Source organism: Elaeis guineensis, chromosome 9 (assembly GCF_000442705.2).
Source record: "Elaeis guineensis isolate ETL-2024a chromosome 9, EG11, whole genome shotgun sequence".
Classification (NCBI taxonomy): domain Eukaryota; kingdom Viridiplantae; phylum Streptophyta; class Magnoliopsida; order Arecales; family Arecaceae; genus Elaeis; species Elaeis guineensis.
The window spans coordinates 53,838,343-53,859,591 of NC_026001.2; positions in this window are offsets into that span (position 1 = coordinate 53,838,343).

The following is a 21,249-nucleotide window of genomic DNA, read 5'->3' on the forward strand; positions in this document are numbered from 1 at the left end:
AATAGGTTCTGAGGATCTATAGCTCTTTGCTCTTCAGAGACCTCTTCGAGCTGAACTAACCTCCTACTGTCACTATCTTGGATAAACTATTTTTCTAAGAATATGGCATTCCGACTCACAATCACATTATGATCTTGTGGAAAGTAGTAGTATTCCATGAATTCTTTTGGATACCCTATAAAACAAGCTATTACAAATCTATCCTTCAATTTATTAGCCATCAATCTCCTGACATAGGCTAGACATTCTCAAGTCTTAAGATATCCTAGAGTTGACTTCTTACCGTACCATATCTCATATGGTGTGGTAGGAACAGACTTTAATGGAACCCTGTTCAACAGATGAATGGCAGTTAATAAGCTATGTCCTCAAAGATATAATGGTAGATCAGTGAAGCTCATCATGGATCTGACCATATCTAATAGGGTCCTATTCCTTCTTTCAGATTTCTCGTTGAGCTGAGGTATTCCAGGATGAGTCCATTGAGAGACTATACCATTGTCCTTGAGATATCTCGAAATTTTTGATTAAAATGTTCACCTCCTCGATCAGAGTGATATACCTTAATGGGCTTATCTGTTTGCTTTTCTACTTCATATCTGAATTTCTTAAACTTTTCAAAGGCTTCAGACTTGTGTTTCATCAGATACACATATCCATACCTAGACAGATCATCGATAAAGATAATGAAGTAGCTGTAACAACTCCTGACCTGCATATCAAATGGTCGATATACATCAGTGTGTATCAGGATAAGTAACTCATGGCTCTTTCCCTATGTCCTACAAAATTGGCCATCTTTTCTTGAAGGTAAGATTTGCAAACTGGATACGATTCTGGGCTAAGAGAGCTAAGGATCCCATCTTTTTTGAGTTTGTTTATCTTGTCCTCTCTAATATGACCTAGTCTATGATACCACCAGTACTTCTGGTTAATTTTATCTCTGGGTCTCTTTTGACCTACGGTATTCACTATTTACTCGTTCAGATTCACATTCGCATCAACATGCAAGTGATATAGACTGTTAATTAAAAGATCTTATGCAACTAATTTATTTTATAAATAAATAGAATAAAAGTTTTTATTAAAATCAATTTCAAAATCTTCTTGTGCTAGCATAAATACAGAAATCAAATACTGACTAGCTACATGTTGGAAATTATGTCTTAAAATTAGTCGTGTGACGATTGAGTTCATCCTTATATATGAATTATTGACTATTGAATAATAGTTATTCTAATATTTTTCATCACAAAATGACATCTTTCTTGAACTCTTGTACTATGATGAAGTCCCTAGAACTATGCTAGTGTATGATAAAGAAAAGATTTATCATATAGTTCTTAAACAAGTTCACGACCAAATGATACATCATTACGGGACGATAACATTTATCGCGTGAAGGTCATTGTGTGCCATATGAGTTGGTTGTCCTCTTGATCAAGGAGTGTAGTGATACTGGTATGGCATACAGGTGAGATGTAAGGATACATCATCACTAAACAAGTGACTCACCTTCTGAGCATTCTGCTGTCAAGAGCTGCTCGCAAAATACATGAGTATAAATATCCTTCAGACCAGAGATCACCATAGTGACTTGCAAGCAACTCACTATGCTTTGGTGTCGAACTACCTGAATTTTTAATACAGTGATGGAAAACTATTGGGTACAGTCAAGTACTTGTAAAGTCTGTATGTGGATCAAGATGGAATTGACCTCTCTAGATTATTGGAGTTGATGTTGTTGGGAAATGTGTCCCAAAAAGCCAATCGTCAAGCTGTTGACGGTTGAGCAACCAAGTATTGTAATTGATTTGTTAATAAATAAAATATATTTGGCATTTTCATCATAAGCTTTCATCTTCTAATGAACTCCGTTGTTATGATGAAGTCCTTAGGACTATTTAAGTTCGATAAAGAGAAGATTTATCGATTAATCCTTAAAACTGTTCACGACCAAATGATAGGCTGTTAATAAGGACGACAGCTTCTATCGAGCATAGGTCGCTGTAGGCCATATGGGTTGGTTGTCCTCTTAACCAAGGAGTGTGGAGACACTGGTATGGCATACAGATGAGATGTAAGGGTACATCATCTGTTATAGCCCAAAACCCGTTTCAGCCCAGCAGATCAAAGCCCAAAACGAAAAAAAAAAATAGAAAACAGAGGAATTCAGAACCGGGAAGAAGACTCCCGATAGGAGTCTCCTTCTCTGGCTAAATCCGAGCAAGAATCGAACTCCTAAGACCCCTCGGAGTCCTAGGAGTTCCTATAACAAGACCCCCTCTCTTTAGAATCGATCCATCGACTCTTTTCCCCCCTTTTTCTCTCTGATTTTCCCGAAGAAGAGCCACGGGCACAGTTGGGTTCTCGCCGTGTTTTCTCTCCGACGAGGTCCCAAGAGGCCGAGGTAAGTTCTTCTCTTTTTCCTCCCTTCCTTCCTCTTTCCCCCGTGCGTTTGTGCGCGGTGGCCGGCGACGAACATCGTCGATTTTTGGTCGGGAAAAGACTCTGTTTTTTGGGCTTATTTTTCGTGAAATCTCTGACGCCGGCGATCGGGATTGACCGCCGGCCCTGTTTCCTCCGTGATCGGGGGAGATGGCCCGTCGGTCGTCGGCCTCCGTTGTGGCAGCAACGGCCCGAACGGCCGTTCAAAGCCTGAGGACCAAGAGTCCTCTGTTCCGGCGCAGGAAGAAGAAGAAGAAGAAGAAAAAGAAGAAAAGAAAAAAAAAAAGAAGAAAAGGAAAAGAAAAAGAAGAAAAAGAAGAAAAGAAAAAAAAAAAAAAAAGAAAAGAAGGGGTGGAGAGAGAGAAACTCTCTCTCTCTAGATTTTAGGATTTATGGAATTAATTTTAAAAAAAAAATAGCAATAAAAATAAAAAAAAAAATTAGGATGTCCATGAATTAATTCGAAAACCTGGATGCTGTCGACGAATTGATCCTCGTGGGGATATTAGATTTTTAATAATTTAGTTATTTTTTAATTCGATAAAATTTTGATTTAAAATATGATATTTGACATATCAGGTTCAGAGAAGGATTTTTGAGACCCTTAGAATTTCTAGTTTGGATTTTCTTTTGAGGTAAGTAGTGTTTACTTTTACTAAATTTATCTAGTATATTATGAATTAAATAAATTTATGCATGCTTGCGATTGAAATTATTTATTAAAATAATTGTTAAAATTATTTATGATGAAAGTTAATTATAGAAAATTATTTATGATTGAAGTTATTTGTTGAGCAATTATTATGATGATATATGATCTCAAAGAATGTTATAATTGATTTAACTCAAATATCAATTAATTTTATTATTCTTGAAAATAATATATGAATTGGAGACAATATGAAATTGACAACCTGACTGTGTTGAGGACCCCGCCAATGGGGGCATACACGTTGGCAATTGACTGTCCTGAGGATTTATGTCGTCAGTGAGACCAGCGACATGTCGTCAGATAGACCAGCGATAAAACCGCCAGTTAGACCAGCGATTCCAAAGGACTTGGCTGCCAGATGATTCGCAGCCCACCGCAAGCAGATACGCGGTATTATGACTCTGCCACAGGGATAATGTGGTCATAGTCATGGTTGGTAAGAAGAATTTAAGAAATTGATGAATTTAAGAAGAAAAGCATAATTGAAAATTATAATTTGATTTTTATATATGATTGACAGTATGAATATGATTTCATGAAATTACATATTGATTTGTTATGCATAGTATTATTTGCCTGATTATTCAGTTAAAGGTATACACTGCTTGCTGGGCTATTTAGCTCATGATAAGTTTTATGTTTTTCTTATAGATCCAGAAAATTAGCATGATGTGGGATTTTGGTTGGGAGAGCGATTAGAGATGGACTTAACTCATTGATTTAGGATTTTCTCAGAATTGATTCAAGACTTTTAGTTTTGTTTTTAGTATTGACTTTGTCAGACAGTTACTTTCTCTTGAACACTTAGTTTTGATTTTTTATTTGAACCAAGGTTTGATTATTGAATGAAGAAAAATTTATTTAACTATTTGTGAAGATATCATGATGAGATGCCTTGCATGCTTATGAAAAAGTATTCTATAAGTATGCGACGGTTGCCATGACCCTCGATTCACAATCTCGGGTCGGGGGCGTGACAATTAATATGGTATCAGAGCATAAGTAGATAGATAGAGACATGTAGAATAAAGTGAGTGATGGGTAGACATTAGGAAATTGAAAGGTTAAGTTATGATAATTATGATTTGACTTGTCACAAGTTATAACCTTATTAAGGATAAGTTATTATCTCAAATCTAACATAGGTCAATATGCCTCCACGACGAGCGAGGAATACTCAAGGAACGGTAGGAGGGACATCAAATCCACTTGGCGATAATACTCCCCAATTAAACAGCGGTACAACTCAGCAGGAGGGAATCCATGATCCTACCAGAAATACTCCGACAGCACAGGAGCCTAACATGACTCAACTAATGCAAACTCTGATCGGAGTAGTTCAAACACAACAACAGTTACTTCAACAACAACATGCACAGCCACATCAGCATTTTCCACCGGCACCTGGACATGGAGAACATCTGATGCAGAGAAACAATATCGTCGAATTTAAGAAGCTAGCTCCTCCAGCCTTCAAAGGGATCATCGAGCCACAAGAAGCAGATAACTGGATTATGGAAATGGAGAAGGCCTTCGCCGTGCAAGAATGCCAAGATGAAGAGAAGATCCGCTATACAGCATATCTGTTACAAGGCGAGGCATACAACTGGTGGTGTATACTGGAACAAAAATATGAGCACGATGGGATACCACTCACTTGGGAGAGATTTCGAGATAAATTCTTGGACAAGTATTTCCCCGAAGTGTCATAATACAGAAAGAACAGGAGTTCATTCACCTGAGACAGGGTAACAGATCCATTGCAGAATATGAAGCCAAATTCACGGAGTTAGCCAAATTTGTTCCGAGACTAGTTGAGATTGAGCAAGACAGAGTACATAAATTTGAAATGGGACTGAAGACAGAAATCAGGAGACAGGTTGTACCCTATGAGCTAACTACCTATGCCTCAGTTGTGAACAAAGCTCTTATAATTGAGAGAGAAGCTAATGAAGCTCATGCGGAGCATGAACGGAATCAGAAGAAGAGAAATAGGTTTAGTGGAACTCAAGGACGAAATTAGAACAATAAGGTTCCAGCAAAGAAGCCAGCAACTGATAAGAATCATGAGAATGAGATAGCTAAATGTTCGAGATGTGGCCGAAGAGAGCATGAGACTTCTAATTGCCCATGGAATACTGGTTCGTGTTTTAGATGTGGCCAGAAAGGACACAAGATTGCAGATTGCCCGCAGATGGACGAAAATAGATCAAGACAGGCAAAGGACGGAGGTCAAAGGCCGAAAACTCAAGGAAGAATCTATGCTCTCACACAACAGGATGCTCAGGCCTCCAATGCTGTGGTGACAGGTACCATTCCTGTATCTGGTATTCATGCTTTAGTTTTGTTTGATTCTGGTGCTACACACTCCTTTATATCCACTACTTTTATTAGACAGCATGATATAGGTTGTGAACCCATGAAAATCAAATTATATGTTGAGACACCAGTTGGTGGTATTTTGAGTACCGAAAGTGTGTGCAAGTCATGTAGTATCAAGATAGGAGAAAAGAATTACCGACAGATTTGGTGGTCCTGGATATGCATGATTTCGATGTCATTCTAAGAATGGATTGGCTGGCTACCTATCATGCCTCTGTGGATTGTCATGGAAAGAGAGTGAACTTTCACATACCGGGAGAATTAACTTTTAGTTTTGATGGAAGTACAGGAACCACCCCTCCACGTATTATTTTACCTGAACAAGCTAGACAGATGATAAGAAAGGGATGTAGAGGTTACCTAGTATCAATAAAGAATAAAGAACATGATGAATTGAAGTTACAGGATATTCCTATCGTAAATGAATTTTCGGATGTATTCATTGATGATTTAGTCGGACTACCCCCAAATAGAGAACTTGAATTTACTATTGAGTTGGCACCTAATACCAATCCGATTTCTAAAGCTCCTTACAGAATGGCCCCTATGAATTAAAGGAGTTAAAAGATCAATTACAAGATTTATTGGATAAAGGTTTTATAAGGCCTAGTGTATCTCCTTGGGGAGCTCCAGTCTTATTTGTGAAGAAGAAAGATGGTAGTATGAGACTCTGTATCGACTATAGAGAGTTGAATAAAAATATATTAGAAATAAGTATCCTCTACCTCGAATTGATGATTTGTTTGATCAGCTACAAGGTGCACAAGTCTTTTCTAAAATTGATCTTCGTTCAGGGTATCATCAGTTAAAAATTAAAACAGAGGACATACCAAAGACGGTATTTAGAACTTGTTATAGACATTATGAATTTTTAGTGATACCTTTTGGGTTAACCAATGCTCCAGCAGCCTTTATGGATTTAATGAACAGAATATTCAGATCTTATCTTGATAAATTTGTTGTCGTATTTATTGACGATATCCTATATATTCAAGAAGTAAATTGGAGCATGAAGAACATTTACGGTGTGTACTACAAATATTGAGGAAAGAAAAATTTATGCCAAATTTAAGAAATATGAATTTTGGTTGGACAAAATAGCCTTTTTAGGACACATCGTATCTAAAGATGAAATTTTGTGGATCCAGCAAAAGTGGAAGCTGTGATGCAGTGGAACAAACCTACAAATATTTCTGAGATTCAAAGTTTTCTGGGAATGGCAGGATATTACAGACGATTTGTAGAAGGATTTTCCCGCATAGCTGCACCTTTGACTCGTCTTACTCAAAAAGGGGTTAAATTCGAGTGGTCTGAAGATTGTGAATAGAGTTTTCAAGAATTAAAACAACGATTAGTGTCAGCCCCTATCCTTACTATACCAACAGGAGATGAAGGTTTCACAATATATAGTGATGCATCTAAAAAGGGACTCGGATGTGTATTGATGCAACATGGTAAGGTAGTAGCCTATGCCTCAAGATAATTGAAACCATATGAACAAAATTATCCGACACATGATTTGGAATTAGCTGCAGTGATTTTTGCCCTAAAAATTTGGAGACATCACTTATACGGTGTGCAGTGTGAAGTGTTTACAGATCATAAGAGTTTGAAATACATCTTTACACAAAAAAAATTAAACATGAGACAGAGAAGGTGGTTAGAACTATTAAAGGATTATGATTTAACAATCCATTATCATCCGGGAAAAGCTAATGTTGTTGCTGATGCCCTTAGTAGGAAATCTGTGAGAAATTTGGCAGTTTTAATCACACACCAAAGTCAATTGTTAAAGGATATAAGAAAACTGAAATTAGACATTCGAATATATGACTCAACAGTACGGTTAGCCAACTTGAGGGTTCAGCCAACACTCATAGAAAGAATTACAGTTGCCCAGAATAATGATCCACAACTAATGAAAATAAGAAATTCAGTGGAAGCTGGTGTTCAATCTGAATTCAAGATACATGAAGACGGTTCGTTAAGGTTTGACAACAGGATTTGCGTACCCAATGATTCAGCACTCAAGCATGAAATACTTCAGGAGGCACATCAGACCGGTTATGCAGTTCATCCGGGAGGTACTAAGATGTATAGAGACTTAAAAGAAATGTACTGGTGGAATAATATGAAGAGAGAGATCGCTCAATTCGTGGCTCAATGTTTGGTGTGTCAACAAGTTAAAGCTGAACATCAGAGACCTGCGGGACTACTTCAACCTCTTGATATTCCAGTTTGGAAGTGGGAACATATCACTATGGATTTTGTAACTGGACTACCGAAGACTCCCAGTAAAAATGATGCAGCCTGGGTGATTGTGGACCGATTGACAAAGTCTGCACACTTTCTTCCAATTAGAGTTGGATTTACCTTGGAAAGACTAGCAAAGCTGTATATGAAAGAAATTGTAAGGCTACATGGAATTCCAGTGACCATCGTATCGGATCGAGACACCAGATTTGTATCACAGTTTTGGAAGAGCTTACACAAGGCATTAGGAACAAAATTGAACTTCAGTACAGCTTTTCATCCACAGACTGATGGTCAGTCAGAGAGAACTATTCAGATCTTAAAAGATATGTTGAGAACCTGTATTTTGGATATGAAGAGTTCATGGGATGAGCATCTACCTTTGATTGAGTTCGCTTACAATAACAGTTATCAGGCTAGCATTGGTATGGCACCTTACGAAGCTTTATATGGTAGAAGATGTCGATCACCGATTCACTGGGATGATGTCGGTGAGCGAAAATATTGGGTCCCGAACTTGTTCAACAAGCAGTCGAGAAGATTCAATTAATTAAAGATCGACTTCGGGCAGCACAAAGCAGACAGAAGAGCTATGCAGACAACAAGAGACAAAATTAGAATTTCAAGTCGGTGACCATGTGTTTCTCAAAGTATCTCCTTCAAAAGGAATCTCAAGATTTGGCATTCGTGGCAAATTGAATCCTAGATATGTGGGTCTGTTTGAGATTTTGGAAAGAATTGGTGAGGTGGCTTATCGACTTGCCTTACCTCCTTCACTTGCAGGAGTACATAATATTTTTCATGTTTCTATGTTAAAGAAATATTTACCAGATCCAAGTCACATCGTGGAACTTGAACCAGTACAAACCAGGAAGGATCTAACATATGAAGAATACCCGATACGGATCGTAGACCGTAAAGAACAGGTGCTGAGACGTCGCAACATTCCTTATATCAAGGTACAGTGGAGTCGACATTCAGAAAGAGAAGCTACTTGGGAGCTAGAGGAAGAAATGAAGCAAAAATATCCCCAGCTCTTCGAGACTACAGGTATGAAAATTTTGAGGATAAAATTTTTTTTAGGGGTGAAGAATGTTATAGCCCAAAACCCATTTCAGCCCAGTAGATCAAAGCCCAAAATGAAAAAAAAAATAATAATAAAAAACAGAGGAATTCAGAATCGGGAAGAAGACTCCCGATAGGAGTCTCCTTCTCCGGCTAAATCCGAGCAAGAATCGAACTCCTAAGACCCCTCGGAGTCCTAGGAGTTCCTATAAGAAGACCCCCTCTCTTTAGAATCGATCCATCGACTCTTTTCCCCTCTTTTTCTCTCCTATTTTCCCGAAGAAGAGCCGCGGGCACAGTTGGGTTCTCGCCGTGTTTTCTCTCCGACAAGGTCCCAAGAGGCCGAGGTAAGTTCTTCTCTTTTTCCTCCCTTCCTTCCTCTTTCCCCCGTGCGTTTGTGCGCGGTGGCCGGCGACGAACATCGCCAATTTTTGGTCGGGAAAAGACTCTGTTTTTTGGGCTTATTTTTCGTGAAATCTCCGGTGCCGACGATCAGGATTGACCCCGGCCCTGTTTCCTCCGTGATCGGGGGAGATGGCCCGTCGGCCACCGGCCTCCGTCGTGGCAGCAGCGGCCCGAACGGCCGTTCAAAGCCTGAGGACCAAGAGTCCTCTGTTCCGGCGCAGGAAGAAGAAGAAGAAGAAGAAGAAGAAGAAGAAGAAGAAGAAGAAAAAGAAGAAAAGAAAAAAAAAAAAGAAAAGGAAAAGAAAAGAAGAAAAAGAAGAAAAGAAAAAGAAAAAAAAAAAGAAAAGAAGGGGTGGAGAGAGAGAAACTCTCTCTCTCTAGATTTTAGGATTTATGGAATTAATTTAAAAAAAAAATTAGCAATAAAAATAAAAAAAAAATTAGGATGTCCATGGATTAATTCGAAAACCTGGATGCTGTCGATGAATTGATCCTCGTGGGGACATTAGATTTTTAATAATTTAGTTATTTTTTAATTCGATAAAATTTTGATTTAAAATATGATATTTGACATATCAGATTCAGAGAAGGATTTTCGAGACCCTTAGAATTTCTAGTTTGGATTTTCTTTTGAGGTAAGTAGTGTTTACTTTTACTGAATTTATCTGGTATATTATGAATTAAATAAATTTATGCATGCTTGCAATTGAAATTATTTATTGAAATAATTGTTAAAAATTATTTATGATGAAAGTTAATTGTAGAAAATTATTTATGATTGAAGTTATTTGTTGAGCAATTATTATGATGATATATGATCTCAAAGAATGTTATAATTGATTTGACTCGAATATCAATTAATTTTATTATTCTTGAAAATAATATATGAATTAGAAGACAATATGAAATTGACAACCTGACTGTGTTGAGGACCCCGCCAATGGGGGCATATACGTTGGCAATTGACTGTCCTGAGGATTTATGTCGCCAGTGAGACCAGCGACATGTCGCCAGATAGACCAGCGATAAAACCGCCAGTTAGACCAGCGGTTCCAAAGGACTTGGCTGCCAGATGATTCGCAGCCCACCGCAAGCAGATACGCGGTATTATGACCCTGCCACAGGGATAATGTGGTCATAGTCATGGTTGGTAAGAAGAATTTAAGAAATTAATGAATTTAAGAAGAAAAGCATAATTAGAAATTATGATTTGATTTTTATATATGATTGACAGTATGAATATGATTTCATGAAATACATATTGATTTGTTATGTATAGTATTATTTGCCTGATTATTCAGTTAAAGGTATACACTGCTTGCTGGACTATTTAGCTCGTGATAAGTTTTATGTTTTTCTTACAGATCCAGAAAATTAGCATGATGTGGGATTTCGGTTGGGAGAGCTATTAGAGATGGAGTTAACTCATTGATTTAGGATTTTTTCAGAATTGATTCAAGACCTTTAGTTTTATTTTTAGTATTGACTTTGTCAGACAGTTACTTTCTCTTGAACACTTAGTTTTGATTTGTTATTTGAACCAAGGTTTGATTATTGAATGAAGAAAAATTTATTTAACTATTTGTGAAGATATCATGATGAGATGCCTTGCATGCTTATGGAAAAAGTATTCTATAAGTATGCGGCGGTTGCCATGACCCTCGATTCACAATCTCGGGTCGGGGGCGTGACATCATCATTGAACGTGACCAACTCCAGAGTATTCTACTGTCGAGAATATCTCTGATGGGATATAGGTATAAGTGTCCCTTAGACCTGAGATCGCCTCAGTGACTTGCAAGCAACTCACTGTGCTTTGGTACTGGACTAACTGAATTTCTAATTCAGGGATGGAAGGCTTCTGGGCACAGTCAAGTACTTGCGAAGTAGAGTGTGATCGAGATGGGATTGACCACTCCAAGAGTTGGAGAAGAATGAGTCGCTGTATTTCAATTTAGCAAAACTTGACCAGGATAATCCATCAGATGGATTTGATATTTTGAAATACAATGTGGACAACCTGATCAGAGTTGACAGTTAAACTCTGGGGTGTCCTATGATCATTTTGGTCAAGGGAATGAATTATATGAAAACTATATCCGCATGGGTTCTAAGGATGTTGTTCTACACATTCGACCTATCCGATCGTCGGGTACCATTGCTAGATGGTCACTTCGATTGGTATAAAATTTATTCCTATGCTACCGGCTTAGGTTCGGGCCTATGATGTCACACACATTAGAGTTCATGATCCGATCAGATGGTTGATCAACGATTAAGAATCGTTCTAGGGTTAAATGATCAATACGATTGACATTTAACCCAGTGCAAGTGTTGCAGGAGGATCGATTAGCAATTCGATTGCTAATTGGCTTAATTTGATTAAGCCAATGGCTGAGATTAAGTCTAATTAAATATAATTTAATTAAATTTATTTTAGACTTGATTGGATCAAGTCCAATTGGTTTATTGGATAAGCCAAATGCAAGAAAAAACTAGTCCTAGTTCAACTAGGACTTGGATCAATCTAATTTCTAATTTGATTAGAAAATTAAATTAGATTTAAATCTAATTTAATCTGATTAAATTAGGTTTTAATTAGGTTAAGACCTATTTTAATTGAGTTGATCTAATTTTAATTTGATTTGGTTTGGGAAACCAAATTAAAATAAGTCATAAGACAGAATCCTAGTAAGACTAGGATTCCACCTTGAGCCACATAAGCCTTCTCCACGCCCTCTCTCTTATTCAACGCCAATCTCCACTTATTTTGTGTGACAAAAGCCCTCTCTCAGATCTCTCCCACGTTCACAAAAGGTCTCCTCTCTTCTTTCTTACATGGAAGGTGGTTTGGATCAAATCTAAAAGGAATAAGTTTGGATTTCGAATTCTATGAGATAGAGTTTTAGAAATCCAAAACTCTTTCAATTTTGCACCGAATTTATCCAAATTTTTTTTGGAATTTTCATAGATTTTAGGGTATACATTGTGCACCCTTTTTTATTAATCCATATATGAAAATATGAAGGAGGTGTTCAAGAGTTGGGTGTCCCTTAACTTGCCATGTTTGGATAAGCCTTGACTAGGTGTTTGACCTAGACAAGGACTCCATCCTATCTCTCTATATAAGATGAGTTTCTTTGTGAAATTTTAGAAAAAATTAGAGATTTGAGAGACCTTTGTGCCATCCAAAAATTAGAGAGAAATAACTTTGGATCATGGAGATATAAAAGATGCAAGTTTGGGTGTCTAGAGAGAAAAACATGAAGAAGAAGAGGGTCTTCTTCTTGGGTTTTTGTTTTCATATCTTTCCTCCCTCCATCTTGAGTTTTCTGAGAGTGTCTCAGATCTGAAACTCCTCCTTCTACTTTCCATCTTTAGAAGAGTCCAAATCAAGAAGAAGGAGGCACCTGATCAACCATCAAAGAAGGATCAGCGCAGTACTAGCATACTGTGCTGATTTCCTGAAGCAGAACTTCTGATCGAGATTCGTGGGCTCGTGTGGACGACTCCTAGAGGTTGGATGCGTGTACGGCTTACAACATCATCCTCAAGCCCAGATTAGCAAGGTTAGAACGTCTAACTTGCAAGGTAATAGATCTGATCTATTGTTTAATACGTACATTAGATGTAGTATAGAAACATGTTGATATGATCCACATGTAGTTCATGCTATATTTATATATTTTAATTTTTAATTTAATACCATGTAATAATCATATAATAGGATCTTATGTTGCCCAGCTATGCAACCCAAGAGGGGGGGTGAATTGGGTTTTAAAAATTTTAGGCTTAACTAATTACTTGTAAAAATTATATATCAAAGGCTTGATGAATGAAGAGAGATACTTTGGTTTGAGATTAATAACTTAAAACAAGAATGCAAGGATATAATGGAGAATTAGAGAGAAACAATAAAGCATGCCACAAACACAATGATTTATAGTGGTTCGGTGCCAACCTTGCACCTACGTCCACTCCCCAAGCTCCTAATTGGGAATTCCAATCCACTAAACTTTGTATTCAACCCGAATACAACCGTCAGAAACTCCGACACTAGCTATCCCAAGCTAGTCCACTTGTTTCCCGGGTACAAGCCGACCCACACACTCCGATTTCAGGTTCGGATCAACCTTTCCTTGTTTTGGAAACCCTCCAAAACAAAAACAATTGCTCTCAAGATAAACTCAGTTTAGAGCACAAATTAAGTACAAGAATAGCTCCTTAAGTGAGCGAATATAACAATAAATACGCTTTACTCAAATGAAGAAGCCCTTCTTGGATTTCCTCAAAGTGGATGAGAGATGAAGCAAATGCTTGAGGAGTTGGTGAGCTTGATTGAAGGCTTCTTGAAGGCTGTAAATGAGCTCTTAAATGAGGTTGAGAAGTTGGCTTGAGAAACTCTCTCTTGAATGCACTTGAATGCCCTCTTGAATGCTCTTGATTTTCTCTTTTCAAATCACTTGAATGCCTCTTGGATATTTGGATCTCTCTCATTTTTGTTTTCCACCTTTTGAAACCTTTATAGCCTTAAGAGACAAGGGAAAACAAACTAGGCAGAAAAAGAGCCGTTAGAGCACAAAAAGTGAGCATTAAAAGCAACCAAATCTGGCCAAAAACTAGCCGTTACAGGCAAATCCCGTCATATGAGTCGACTCATGAGTCGACTCATGCCTCAGGGGTCGACTCATGAGTCGACCTCTGTTGCAAAGTCCAGAGATTGGGTTTCTGGATTTTCTTGCCCAAAACAGCAGAGGTCGACTCATGAGTCGACTCATGCCTTGTGGTCGACTCATGAGTCGACTCACAGGTCGTGCCAAGCCAGAAAACCAGCGTGCCATGGCTAATCTTTGCGTGCCAATCAGCTCATAGTTTCATGAGTTGACTCATGAGTCGACTCATGAACTTCAAACCTTCATAACTCCAAAAATATAAGTCCAAAAACCATGAAACTTTCACCAATAGATTACATATCATTTGTTCTACATGATGATGCTATCAAATCAGAGTTTTGATGAAATTACGATTTAGCCCCTGTAGAGCATAAGGTCTTTTTCACATAAAAATTATTTGTATCACTTTCAACTGTTTTGTAGTCATCAAAATCAATCTAGAGCAACATCTTAGATCTAGGATTTTTTGATCTTAAAAATAAATTTTGATTTATTTTAGTCTTCCGCTGTATGATCTTGAAAAAGTTTCAAGATCTAACCCTCTTTTTCAAGATCTAACCCTGAAACCCTAGATCTGGTTCCTTCAATTGGTATCAGAGCCAGGTTCTTTATTACATGATTATTTATACATGCTTAGATTATTTTTAGATTAGATCTAATTTATAATCTGATTATTAAATCTAAAATTAAAATTTTAGATCAATCACAAACTGAAAGGTTGTCCTGCTGTAAGGTTTACCCCTTACAGTGCAAAGGTTGTCCTAGTTTGTGTAGATCTATCTTTAATCATAAATTTATTAGATATGATCTAGATTAAATTTATGATTTATTAGATTTAAAAGATATTTAAATCTGAAATAAAATCTCTTTGTTAATAATTTTTGTGCAAAGAAATTGTTTAAAGTTGAAATTGTTTCAATTACATGAACCTGTTTAGATTAGATCTAAAGTAGTTTCATGTTTATTTCACTTGCATCTTGATTATGAATCAAACATGCAATATGGTTGGTAGAATCATATTGTAAAATTATTTTACAAATATAAAAATTATTTTTTGAAAAGCCGAACCCAACCCTCAGCCCAAAACTTAATTAAGAATTAAGAAGTTGTTTGATTAGGTTCTAGGATTGTGAATTGAAGAACCTAAGACACAAATCATAACACATTGGGTTAATGGGTTAGTGGGAATTAGGTCCATTAATTGGGTTAGACCTATGGTTAGATTAAAGATGGACTTAATTAGAGAATTGACTAAATCTAATCAATTGTTGTCTTAGATTAGGTCAAGAATTCTCTAGATCAATTACAATAGTTGTAGTTGGTCAAGTCCATGTCTTTAACGAGAACCAAATGGACTTGATTCTTGACTAAGCGGTCTAGCACGAACTGTTAGGTTGATCTAATCGAAACTAATTAAACCAGTTGGTATCTAAGGTAAACCAGACCGGTGGTTTTTAATTAGGAGCCCGCTTACTTGGCCATTTCTGATGGTGTCTAAGGCAAGCTTTGGCAGACCCTCCCACTGATCGAACTTACCTGGCCTCTTGGTGAAATTATGTTTTGATCGGATCACTTGACTATTCGAGCTGACCCATGTCAGCTAGGTAAATCAGTGTGACTGATTTAGGTGCTCCTAGACCAGCCCTGGTATCCCTTAAGCTGACTTGGTGAAGCCAGTGGGAGGATCATGATAAGCTGGTTCATCTGACCTCATCCTCTAAATTATTTAAATCTTCTAAAATTATTAGGTCCTTAAAATGACAAAGTTATGGAGATAACTGAGTCATAGCCTCCCATTAAGGTGTTTGATAATGAGTCCATTAACTCAATAATCATTGCAGACCCAAAGGCCTGGTGCTTGTTGACTAATGGAATTATCACTCATCATATGATGACTTGGAAGTATCTCTCTAATGGTGGTTAGGTGAGCCAACCAAAGTTGGGCTTAATCATTCGTTGGTTAGATACACCAAGTATGATCATGTTAATGGTTGGACCTAACCGGATCCTTACAGTGGAGGCCAAAGCCTACTGATTAGATTTCTGGGGCAAAATTAAAATTACTAAAAATTATTTAGAGAAACAATTGGTTATGAACCTACCCTTAGATGTACATGGGTTGACCAACCAAAGTTGGGCTTGTGTGCAGTCTAAGTGGATTCTAGTACCCGCTAAGGAATTAGGGTAATTCTTCGAGTTTGAGGTAGAGGCTACCAATTCGAATAAAATAGTGGGAGAAACCTTTTGATTAAAGTCCAAATCTTTAGGTTCAATGAATCAATTACTAATTAGGTTATGGTTCTCCTTTGTGCAAATATGGCCACTTCCCTATCGCTTCGATCATTGTTGGACAATGATAAGTTGGTGGGACCCAACTTCGGTAGCTGGTACCGAAAGTTGAAGATAGTCCTGGAGAATGAACGGATCCTATATGTGATAATAGATCCTGTACCTGAGGAGCCAGCTGTCAATGCACGTGGAACAATCAGAGACACTTACCAGAAGTGGCTCAGTGATCGGACCACGGTGCGCTGTATCATGCTGGCTATCATGAGCGACGAGTTCAGTCGTAGATTCGAGACGGCTCAGCCAAAGGACAAGCTTCAAGTGTTGGAGGATGCCTTTGGCACACCCGATGACGTGGAGAGGCACAAGACTAGTTGTGCCATCTTCAATGCCAAAATGCGGGATGGTGCCTCTGTCACTGATCATGTATTGTACATGATCGAGCTGATGGAATGATTGAGCACGCTCGACTTTTCCTTGCATGAGCAGCTTGGGAAAGATGCAATACTGAACTCGCTGCCCAAGTCTTATCTTCCATTCCTCACTCATTATAGAATGACAAAGCCTGAAGAGAACTACCACGGGTTACTGGGGTTGCTTCAGAACTTTGAGAAGGATCACCAACTTCACAAGGAGTCGGTGAATTTAGTGGGAGGTTCGTCTTCTGGTTCTCGACCTTTTAAGAAAGGGAAGAAGAACAAGAAGAAGAAAGTAAAAAAGGTGCAAGTTCAGGCTAGGACATCAGTGCAGAGCCAGACCAAAAAGGTCAAGCCTGATAAGAGTCTATTCTACTGGCAAGCACCCTAGATTAGATAGTGTGTCAGATATCTACTTATGGCACTGTAGGCTAGGTCATATAAATAAGAACAGAATAAACAGGTTGACTCAAGAGGGAATCCTCGAAGTTAGTGATTGTGAATCACTTCCAACCTGTGAGTCCTGTCTTCTTGGTAAAATGACCAAGTCACCTTTTACTGGAAAAGGTGAGAGAGCTACTGAGCTCTTGAGCCTAGTACATACTGATGTATGTGGGCCATGAGCACCAGTGCTAGAGGTGGATATTTCTACTTCATAACTTTCACGGATGACCTATCCCGATATGGATATGTCTATCTGATGAAACATAAGTCGGATTCATTTGAAATGTTCAAACGATTCTAAAGTGAAGTAGAAAAATAAACTGGGAAGAGTATTAAAACTCTTCGATCTGATCAAGGAGGAGAATACCTTTCTAGTGAGTTTCTCACATATCTAGGAGAGAATGGGATTCTCTCCCAATGGACTCCTCCAGGAACACCACAGCATAATGGTGTGTTTGAAAGGAGGAATCGGACTCTGTTAGACATGGTCCGATCCATGATGGGTTTTGCTAGCTTGCCGATATCCTTCTAGGGATATGCACTCGAATCGGCCTGTTATCTGTTAAATAGGATTCCAAGTAAGTCTGTAATTAAGACTCCATATGAGATATGGATGGGACGTAAGCCAGCACTTTCACACCTTAGGGTCTGGGGGTGTCCGGCCTATGTCAAACGATTAGTCACAGATAAACTTGGATCTAGGTCTGACAAATGCTCATTCATAGGGTACCCCAAAGAGACAAAAGGATATTTTTTCTACCATGCTGATGAACAAAAGGTGTTCGTCAGCCTTAAGGCAATCTTTTTAGAAAAGGAGTTCCTTGGTGAAGGAACCATTGCCTCTAAGGTTGAACTTGATGAAGTTCAACAGGTAGAAGGACCGACACCAATAGTTGAACCTGAGTCGGATATGATTAGATCAGATCCGGAGCCCAATATACCTGTACCATTAAGGCAATCCGGTAGAGTACCGCATCAACCGGACAGATACTATGGTTTCTTGGTCCGGGATGGTGATCCCATCGAACTTGATGAGAATAATGAGGATCCGATCACCTATATGGATGCTATGCAGAGACCTGATTCCGAGAAATGGCTTGAAGCCATGAAATCCGAAATGAAGTCCATGAAGGTCAACGATGTATGGACATTGGTTGACCCACCTGAAGGGGTTAAACCCATTGGGTGTAAATGGGTCTTCAAAAGGAAGAGGGGTGCAGACGGAAAGGTGGAGACCTATAAAGCCCGTCTGGTTGCCAAGAGGTATCGTCAACGTTATGGTATTGACTATGACGAGATGTTTTCCCCTGTGGCATGCTCAAATCTATTCGGATAATGTTGCAATAGCTGCCCATCTGGATTATGAGATCTGGCAGATGGATGTAAAGACAGCTTTCCTGAATGGAGAGCTGACTGAAGAGGTGTATATGATACAACCTGAAGGGTTTACATCCACAGATGAGTCCAAGGTGTGCAAGCTTCAGAGATCCATTTATGGACTGAAGCAAGCTTCTCGGAGTTGGAACATACGTTTTGATAAGGTGATCAAAACGTATGGCTTCATTAAGAATGGAGAAGAGCTCTGCATCTATAAATGGGCAAATGGTCCAGTTGTGGTATTCCTTGTCTTGTACGTGGATGACATTCTCTTAATCGGGAATGACATCCCCGCACTACAGGGAATAAAAGTTTGGTTGTCATCACAGTTCTCCATGAAGGACTTGGGTGAAGCATCCTACATCCTAGGGATGAAGATCTATAGGGATAGATCTAAAAGGATGCTTGGGTTATCCCAGTCCATGTACATAGACACTGTGCTGAAGAGGTTCAGCATGGAGAATTCCAAAAAGGGCTATCTACCGATAGGCCATGGAATTTCTCTCTCTAAGAAGGATTGTCCGACAACTCCTGAAGAGAGAGAGCGTATGAGTAGAGTCCCATATGCTTCAGGCGTGGGATCTATCATGTACGCCATGACATGTACAAAACCAGATGTGGCATACTCACTAGGAGTAGTGAGTAGATACCAATCTGATCCTGGAGAAAATCACTGGAAAGTGGTTAAAGCCATCCTTAAGTATTTGAGAAATACTAAGGACCAATGGTTGGTTTATGGCGAGTCAGATCTGAAACTTGTGGGGTTCACAGACTCCAGCTTCCAATCTGACCATGATGACAGCAGGAGCGTGTCGGGTTATATCTTTACTCTGAATGGTGGAGCCATCTGCTAGAAGAGTTCCAAGCAGCATACTGTGGCAGACTCTGTTTGTGAAGTGGAGTATATCGCAGCATCAGATGCCGCGAAGGAGGCTGTGTGGCTGAGAAAATTCATCAACAAGCTCGGAGTAGTACCCTCCCTCGATGGTCCGGTCCTGCTCTATTGCGACAGCACTGGTGCCATAGCTCAGGCGAAGGAACCCAAAGCACATCAGCGGACGAAGCACATCTTGCCCCGCTTCCACCTGGTCCGAAAGATCGTGGAACGAGGTGACGTCGACCTTCAGAAGATCGACGGAAAAGAGAACCTAGCCGACCCCTTCACTAAAGCCCTAGCAATAAAGGAGTTCGACAACCACAAGTCAAAGATGGGTATTAGATACTGTGCCGAGTGGCTTTAGGACAAGTGGGAGTTGTTGGGAAATGTGTCCTAAAAAGCCAATCGTCAAGCTGTTGACAGTTGAGCAACCAAGTATTGTAATTGATTTGTTAATAAATAAAATATATTTGATATTTTCATCATAAGCTTTCATCTTCTAATGAACTCCGTTGTTATGATGAAGTCCTTAGGACTATTTAAGTTCGATAAAGAGAGGATTTATCGATTAGTCTTAAAACTGTTCACGACCAAATGATAAGCTGTTAATAAGGATGACAGCTTCTATTGAGCATAGGTCGCTGTAGGCCATATGGGTTGGTTGTCCTCTTAACCAAGGAGTGTGGAGACACTGGAATGGCATACAGGTGAGATGTAAGGGTACATCATCATTGAACGTGACCAACTCCAGAGTATTCTACTGTCGAGAATATCTCTGATGGGATATAGGTATAAGTGTCCCTTAGACCTGAGATCGCCTCAGTGACTTACAAGCAACTCACTGTGCTTTGGTACTGAACTAACTGAATTTCTAATTCAGGAACGGAAGGCTTCTGGGCACAGTCAAGTACTTACGAAGTTAGAGTGTGATCGAGATGGGATTGACCACTCCAAGAGTTGGAGAAGAATGAGTCGCTGTATTTCAATTTAGCAAAACCTTGGCCAGGGTAATCCATCAGATGGATTTGATATTTTGAAATACAATGTGGACAACCTGATCAGAGTTGACAGTTAAACTCTGGGGTGTCCTATGATCATTTTGGTCAAGGAGATGAATTATATGAAAACTATATCCGCATGGGTTCTAAGGATGTTGTTCTACACATTCGACCTATCCGGTCGTCGGGTACCATTGCTAGATGGTCACTTCGATTGGTATAAGAATTTATTCCTATGCTACTGGCTTAGGTTCAGACCTATGAGGTTACACACATTAGAGTTCATGATCCAATCAGATGGTTGATCAATGATTAAGAATCGTTCTAGGGTTAAATGATCAATACGATTGACATTTAACCCAGTGCAAGTGTTGCAGGAGGATCGATTAGCAATTCGATTGCTAATTGGCTTAATTTAATTAAGCCAATGGGCTGAGATTAAGTCTAATTAAATATGATTTAATTAGATTTATTTTGAGCTTGATTGGATCAAGTCCAATTGGTTTATTGGATAAGCCAAATGCAAGAAAAAACTAGTCCTAGTTCAACTAGAACTTGGATCAATCTAATTTCTAATTTGATTAGAAAATTAAATCAGATTTAAATCTAATTTAATTTGATTAAATTTGGTTCTTAATTGAGTTAAGATCTATTTTAATTGGATTGATCTAATTTTGATTTGATTTGGTTTGGGAAACCAAATTAAAACAAGTCATAAGACAGAATCCTAGTAAGACTAGGATTCCACCTTGCGCCACATAAGCCTTCTCCACGCCCTCTCTCTTATTCAACGCCAATCTCCACTTATTTTGTGTGATAAAAGCCCTCTCTCAGATCTCTCCCACGTTCACAAAAGGTCTCCTCTCTTCTTTCTTACATGGAAGGTGGTTTGGATCAAATCTAAAAGGAATAA